Here is an 8,110-nt window from a genome sequence, read left to right on the forward strand (position 1 = left end):
CACCCCACACACATCAAATGAGGCCATTTTCCCCAGGTCTTGATAGGTAGGAGGAGTTTGGGGCTCTTTTTCTATGAAAAATCAATATCTCCTTGGATAATTATTAAAATTATAAGTTGAAGCCAGGTACAGTGGCTCACACCCGTAATCCCAACGTTTTGGGAGGCCGAGGCAGGAGGATTGCTTGAGCCCAAGAATTTGGGACTAGTCCTGGCAATATAGTAAGATGCCATCTCTACAAAAATTAGCTGGTTGTGGTGGCATGCTCCTGTGGTCTCAGCTACTTGGGAGACTGAGGCGGGAGAATTGCTTGAGCCCAGGAGGTCAAGGCTGCAGCAAGCCATGAGCATGCCACTGTACTCCAGCCTGGTCAACAGAGCAAGTCCTTGTCTCAAAAATAAATAAACAAATAAATAAATAAATAAGATTATAAATGGAGACATTGGGACCATTCTATGATCTTTATTCCTTAATAATAGGAAGAATAATAAGAATAACCCTTATGTTTATCAAGTCCTTTCCAGTTCACACATACATTGTTTCCACTAAAACTGAAAATGGCCTGTGGGCCCACAGAGCAGGGAACGTTAGCTCCACTGTCGAGGTGAAGAGGTGGGGTCACAGGCCGAGTGAGTTGCTCAGGTCCCTGGGTGGGAAGTGCTGGCAGAGCCACACCCTGCACCCAGTTTTTATTGGCAGGCCCGGTGAGCAGTGTGTGTCCCAGTTGCCTCCATATTCATGCCTTTCCAGCTCCCTTCTTGAAAGTAACTCGCTGATCAAGTTTAAATCATTTTCCTTGAGATAGTTATCCGCTTAAACATTTTGGGCACCTGCTGTACACCAGGGACGGTGTGGACACTTCTGTGCCACCTCCTCTGACCTCCCAACACCACCACTGACCACTGGGAGTTGGGTTTGTGGGATGGGAAGGCTAAGGTGCCCTTCGGGGAAGGTTTTCTTGGAAAAAAGTCAAACATGGTCTGCTCAGCCTCAGGGGGTAGGAAGGGGGTTCCCGCTCACAAGAGGCATTCCAGCAAAGGCTGAGTGGTCACCTGTCAGGATGTTGTAAGGGGAATTCAGACATCACCGGGGACTGGGCTGGCTGGACCCCGAGGCTTCCTCCAGCTCTGAGAGGCTGTGCATTTACATTTTGGAAGATGCTTCTCAAGAAAGATAGGAACTCCGCCGGGCGTGGTGGTTCACACCTGTAATCTCAGCACTTTGGGAGGCCAAGACAGGTGGATCACCTGAGGTCAGGAGTTCGAGGCTAGACTAGCCAACATGGTGAAACCCCGTCTCTACTAAAAATACAAAAATTAGCCAAGCGTGGTGGTAGGCGCCTGTCATCTCAGCTACTCGGGAGGCTGAGGCAGAAGAATCGCTTGAACCCAGGAGGCGGAGGTTGCAGTGAGCCAATGTTGCACCTCTGCACTCCAGCCTGGGCAATGACAGCAAAACTCCATCTCAAAAAAAAAAAAAAGAAAGAAAGAAAGAAAGAAAAAAAGAAAAAAGAAGTATAGGAACTCAAATCTTCATTTTCACTCTGAGGGAACATAGGAAATAAGCTTGAAAGGGAGATCCAGGAGATTTAAAAAAAAATACTCAAAAAGGCACGATTTGTTTTGATGCTTGTACAGGCGTTTAAGTTTGAATCCAGGAGAGCTTTGAGGACACCATCAAATGAAACAATGGCAGTGGGGTACTAAGTATTAGGCTGCGAGCCTTCCTCTGTTACCAGCTGCCTTTGAAAACCCCATCATTGCCAGCTGGCTTACATCATCCCCGCCCATGGAAGAAAGGCCAGATAAAACTAAATGATACAGGAAGGGGGAGAAGAGGGAAGGGAGAAGTGAAGGGGGTGCTAGGGTGGCTGCCAGGGTGAGGGGCATGGATAGGAGAGAAATGAGGATTTTAATAAACTCCCAAACCAGGCGCAGTGTCTCACGCCTGGAATCCCAGCACTTTGGGAGGCTGAGGTAAGAGGATTGTTTGAGCCCAAGAGCTTGAGACCAGCCCAGAGTGTGAGACCCCTATCTCTACAAAAAATAAAAAATTAGCCGGGCATGAAGGCACATGCCTGTGGTCCCAGCTACTTGGGAGGCTAAGGTGGGAGGATTGTCCGAGCCTGGGAGTTTGAGGCTGCAGTGAGCCATGACTGCACCACTGCACTCCAGCCTGGGTGACAAAGTGAGATCCTGTCTTTCAAAAATAAAAATAAAGGCCGAGCCAGTGGCTTGCACCTATAATCCCAGCACTTTGGGAGGCCGAGGTGGGTGGATCACTTGAGGTCAGGAGTTCGAAACCAGCCTGGCCAACATGGTGAAACCCTGTCTCTACTAAAATGCAAAAATTAGCTGGGCATGGTGGCACACGCCTGTAATCCTAGCTACTCAGGAGGCTGAGACAGGAGAATTGCTTGAACCCAGGAGGCAGAGGTTGCAGTGAGCTGAGATTGTACCACTGCACTCCAGCCTGGGCAACAGAGTGACTCCTTCTAAAAAAATAATAATAATAAAATAAAAATAAAAATGCACTAAAAATAAAAAAGTTAATACATTATCAGAACTTGGTATTGAGCTCTCCTTCAGAGTGTTGGGAAAACAGAAGAAAAAAACACTGGACTGTGCTTTTCCAGCTGCACAACTGCTCGAGACTGAACCATGTGGGTTGCTGGAGCATAGAAGGGTTACTTCATTGATCCTTGGGCTGCGTGAGGAGAGAGGCCTGGGGAACTGCACTAGGGAGGAGTTAGTGCTCGCTGCTGCAGGAGGTGGGGTTAAGAGGCTTCTTATTCCCTTGATTTACCTTAGGAATGGCACTGTCTTTGTGGCTGCAATTCCTGAGGCTCTTCCTTAACGATGACCCCACTCCTTAGATCACAAAGACTTCCCCTTCCAAGTGGCCTCCCTCCAGCCTCACAGCAAGTCTAGAAATAGACACACCAGTATCAATGTGCCCATTCAGCAGACAGAAAAAGCACGACTCAGAGGCATCATGTGACAGCTACGTCAGGGACACGGTGGCATCTGGGCTCGCTTTATCTGACAGTGAATCGGGCACCACTGCCTGCCCCATGGATGCCAGGCTCTGTCCATCTGAACTTGGATCAGATTGAACTTGGAGCTGGTTTGGCTTCACTGTTCCCAGAGCAACTCTCAAGTAACTTTGGAATTCGGGCTGAGTTGCCACTCTGGTTTCTTTCTGTGACTTTCTTTGCTTGTTGTAGGCACTTTTAAAAGACCCATTGGATTGTTTGTGAAAATGAGCGAGAGTACATTTGCCAAAGCATAATGTGGGTGGCGGCATTCTGCTCTCCATTCTGCACACACAAAGAAATGATGCTGCTAATTACATCTGTCCTGTCTGGCTGTACCCGTCTGCCTCTCTGCCTGCCTCAGCACTGTGGCTGTTTACGGTGTTCCCAGCTCAGACGTGAGAGGGAGGAGGGCCAGGGAGTCAAGGGCTGTATTCTTTCCACAGTGTTCACACAGAGGCAAGAAAGGCTGCTGAGGCTGAAGTTCTGATTTCTCCTTTTTTCAGTTGTTGATGGGAGTCGGGGTAGAAAGAGAGGAAGAGGCTGCTTCTTGGAAGCAAATGGTGGAGGGAAGGCGCCTGAATTACAGCTGAGAAATGAAACCTCTACAGTTTAACTTGCAGCAAGTTCAAAGGATGTGTTAGGAAAAATTGCAGGTGCTGATTCTGTGGTATGTGGGGTTTAGATGTAAAAAATAAGTAAACAAACTAACTTGGTAGCTCATCTGAAAGACCGCTTGGCTCATAGATCACCCCTTCCAACAAGAACCCCCTTCTATGGGTCCAAAGGAGGCAAGGACGATGGAAAGAGGCAGACGGAGGGAGAGGGGACGATCACATCTATTTTGGGGGAGAACGTCAAAGGGAACTCCATAAAGACCCGTCCTGTTCACCCAGCTTTCTCTGTAGAAACATAGCTGAGGACTGGATCTGCCATCACATCAGAGATGGGGCAGGAGGAAATAATTTTCTGATGTTCCAGTTTTGCTCAAGTTCAGGCTCTAGAAACCACAGTTTCTTAAGAGGTGGAACCAATTCACTGGACTTTTTTTTTTTTTTTTTTTCTGTGATATAGGAAAAAAGGTTCCAAGATGCTACAAACCCTGCAATACTTTAAGTATCCCAGAGGTCAGCAGTGGGAGGAGGCTGACTGACCTCTTTACTTCTTCAGTTCAGATGCTTAGGGGCAGAGGTCATGTGACACCTGACCACAGAGAGACCTGCAGTGAGCAGGGGGCTCTGGTGCCCAGTCCTGTGACCTTTCCTCTGCACCTTTGGGTCTATGTAGATTGCAATTTCCTGCTCACCCTGTCTGGGGCATCCCCTGCAGTGCTGACTTGTTTAACCGTTGGCTGGTGTGGCCAAGCGTGCAGCACACAGGCTCTCCTGCCCTGAGCATGATTCTACATGAAGCTTTCCAGTGACCTCCCTTTCTGCCATTTATTCTGTGTCTTGCAGAATAGCTTTGATTCACAATGAGTGACAAGGATCTATAGGAATCTGGAATCTGTGGCAAAGAACAACAGGGCAGGGGACAGCATCAAAGGTTAAAAAGACTGGAGGTGCCTTTTTGAGATGGTTTAAGGAATGGACTAGATCCATGGCCTCATAGGGAGAAGTGCAAGCCTTTTGTCATCATCAAGGTATCATGACCATCTCCAAAGTGTGTAGGATGAAGCCGCCTGTAGGAAAGGTGGCGGGAAGAACTGGGAGCCGGAGATGCAATATGCCCATGGGTTTGAAGAGAACCAAGGGCTGGAAAAGACAGGCTTGCAAAGGATCTCAGCTGGAGTAACCTAGCACCATTAACCTGCCCAGCTGCCTCTCTGGGGGAGGCACCCTGCCATTTATGAAGCCAGATGGTGTGTATTATACTCATAAGGAAAACTACAGAACAGAGTTCGAAGGCGTCAACCACTCACCGCAATAAATATAGCAATAAAGGGCTAATATCTAGAGAGTGTAAAAAACGGTCAAACTCTCAAACAACAAGCCAAACAATCCAGTTCGAAAATGGGCAAGAGACATGAAGAAACATTTCATTGAGGAGGATATGCAAATAGAACTGAGCCTGCGAAAAGATGTTCAACATCATCAGCCATTAGGGAAACGCAAATTGAAACCACAGTGAGGCACACCTATCAGAGTGGCTAAAATAAAAAACAGTGACAACACCAAATGCTAGTGAGGATTTGGAAAAACTGGATCACTCTTACATTGCTGGTGGGAATATGAAATGGTAGAGCCACTCTGGAAAATATGTTCACAGTTTCTTTAAAACCTGAACATACAACTACCATGCAACCCAATGGTTGCTTTTCATTTTTTCCGAAGAAGTGAAGATATATGGACTGGCAACAGTGGCTCATGCCTGTAATCCCAGCACTTTGGGAGGCTGAGGCAGGTGGATCACTTGAGCTCAGGAGTTAAGAGACCAGCCTGGGCAACAGGATGAAACCCCATCTCTACAGAAAAAAAAAAAAAAGAAGAAGAAAAAAATATTAGCTGGGTGTGGTGGCACACACCTGCGGTCCCAAGCTACTCGGAAGCCTGAGGTGGGAGGAGCGCTTGAGCACAGACAGTCAAGACTGCAGTGAGCTATTACTGCGCCCCTGCACTCCAGCCTGGGTGACAGTGCAAGACTTTGTCTCAAAAGAAAGAAAGAAAGAAAAAGAAATGAAGATATATGTTCACATTGCTGGGGTTCAGAAACAGATGCTTCAAAATATGGCGTGTTGTACATGCTGAACTGAAAAAGGAGTTTCAAGGTCTCTCTGACTGCTCCACCCCAACCGTTCTCCAAAGCATTGGATTCTCTGAAGTTCCCTTATCTGCCTGAAGTCCGGACCTACCAAAGAAGCAAACAGTGCCCTCTGATCCTTTCTCTGAGTTTTCACGAACTAAACCCACATAGCAAGGAAGGAATTCTCTTTTAACAAACCTGGGTAGACCCAACAGACTTTGCCCCAGATGCTTGTCTGTTCCTCAAGCCCATTGAATTCTCCGTAGGAATCCTTTATTGGCCCTCAGAAAGTTTCTCCTCTCTCCCTTTCCACAACCGACTTTGCCAGCATCCAAGCCTCCATTCTTTCTGTAACCTCAAGATGGTGTCTAAGCTTCTGCACTCTCCCGGGGGTTGGGTCTTTATTCTGAAGGCGCCTGTGTCCCATAAAACTATGATCAAGTAAATTTGTACAACTCTTCTCTAATGAACCTGCCTTTTGTGAGTTGATTCTCCAGAGGACCTTCAGAGGACAAAGAGGAAGTTCCCTTGGCCCCAACAACACAAAACCCTATACGCAAATGCTCACAGTAGCTTTATTTGTTAGAGCCAAAAACTTGGAACAACTCTGATGTCCTTCGCCACATGAATGGTTACACAAGTTGTGTCCATCCATTCCACGAATACTACACAGCAATAAAAAGGAACGAGTTATTGACATGTGCAAAAACCTGGTAAATCTCCAGAGAAAGATGCTGAGTGAAAAAAAGACCATCCTTACAGGGTACACATTGTATGATTCCATTTCAAGAGCTTTCTTTTCTTTTCTTTTCTTTTCTTTTTTTTTTTTGAGATAAGGTCTCAACTCTGTTGCCCAGACTGGAGTGCAGTGATGCAATGATGCTCACTGTAGCCTTGATGTCCCCGGCTCAAATGATCCTCCCACCTCAGCCTCCCTAGTAGCTGGGACCACAGGCATGCCACCATGCCTGGCTAATTTTTTGTGCTTTTTGTAGAGATAGAGTTCAAGGGCATTCTTGAAATGACAACATTTTAGAAATGGAGAACAGATTAGTGGCCACCAGGGGTTAAGGAGGCAGTGGGGGCAGAAGGAAAGTGAGCGTGGTCATGAAACAGCAACAGGAGGGACCCTCGTGGTGACGGACGTGCTCTGTGTGTTGAGTGTCTGTGTCAGTATCCTGGTTTGGTACACATGATGTTGCACCAGAGTTTGGTGAGATGTTGCCCGTGCAGGGAACTGAGTGAAGGGCACAGAGGATTGTTCTCTATTACTTCTTACCACTCATGTGTTGGGGAAAGAGTGGGCATCAAGTTCAGGGGCCCCAACTTTTCTAAGGAGAAACTGTAAAATTTTTATTTCATCAGAGGCTTAAGGCCGTCAGGTGGGGAGGGGCCTAAAGCCTCAGTGAGGGTTGGGTAGAAGTGGGGGTGGCTCCCTCTGGAAATGCCCAAGATACTCACCCAAGAACCTCCAAGCAGGCACGCTGGTAGTACTGGTTTATTCTCCTTATGGGCAAGGTGAGGGCCAGCCTGATGGTGACGTTAGGTCAGCTCGGAGCACACTTTATTCTCAAGCCATGGAGGTCCCACTTCCAAGAGCCTCACCACTTCCTCTCCCTGCTCCCACCACTCCTGGCTAAAGGACAGAGGAGATCCTTCGTCATGGGCTGAGGTTCTAAAGCCTTGCATCAGGCATGTACCTTGCTTCACCGAAATTTCCCTTGGACACGCCCTAGGCAAACACTCTGGTGCAGACCAGCATGACTGGTTTCCCTCTGCCTCCCCGGCTCAGGGGACACATTCTTGGGTCTTAGGGCAAGGGCCTTGCCCAGTGGTTGGCCTCTGTGGAGGGCCTAGGCTGGGTGAAGAACATGTATGGGTAAACATCAGAATGACATGCAGTGGTGAGATGTTTTCACCAAGTGGAGCAGTGAGAGTAGCCGACTGGACTCACATCTCCAGTTTTTACTCACTTAGGGGAAATGTGCTCTCTGTGTGAGATGGGACATGCAATTGTCTGGACCATTAAGACAGGCATTTCTCTTTCTGCAAAGTAGGTACAGCTGAATCTCCTAAGTAGCTGGGACCAAAGGCATGCAACACCATGCCCAGCTAATTGAAAATTTTTTATTTTTTAGAAATAGGGTCTCACTATGTTGCCCAGGCTGGTCTTAAACTCTTGGGCTAAAGTGATCCTCCTGTCACAGCTTCTCAAAGTGCTAGGGTTACAGGTGAGAGGCCATGGGGAGGGGATGAAGGGCTTTGAGAGGCTCGGGGATGCCCAGGTTACCTCCAGCCCAGTCATGCCATCTCCCACCCCAAAATGCCTCTCGG

The sequence above is a fragment of the Trachypithecus francoisi genome, unplaced genomic scaffold (assembly GCF_009764315.1).
Source record: "Trachypithecus francoisi isolate TF-2019V2 unplaced genomic scaffold, Tfra_2.0 Contig01579, whole genome shotgun sequence".
Classification (NCBI taxonomy): Eukaryota; Metazoa; Chordata; class Mammalia; order Primates; family Cercopithecidae; genus Trachypithecus; species Trachypithecus francoisi.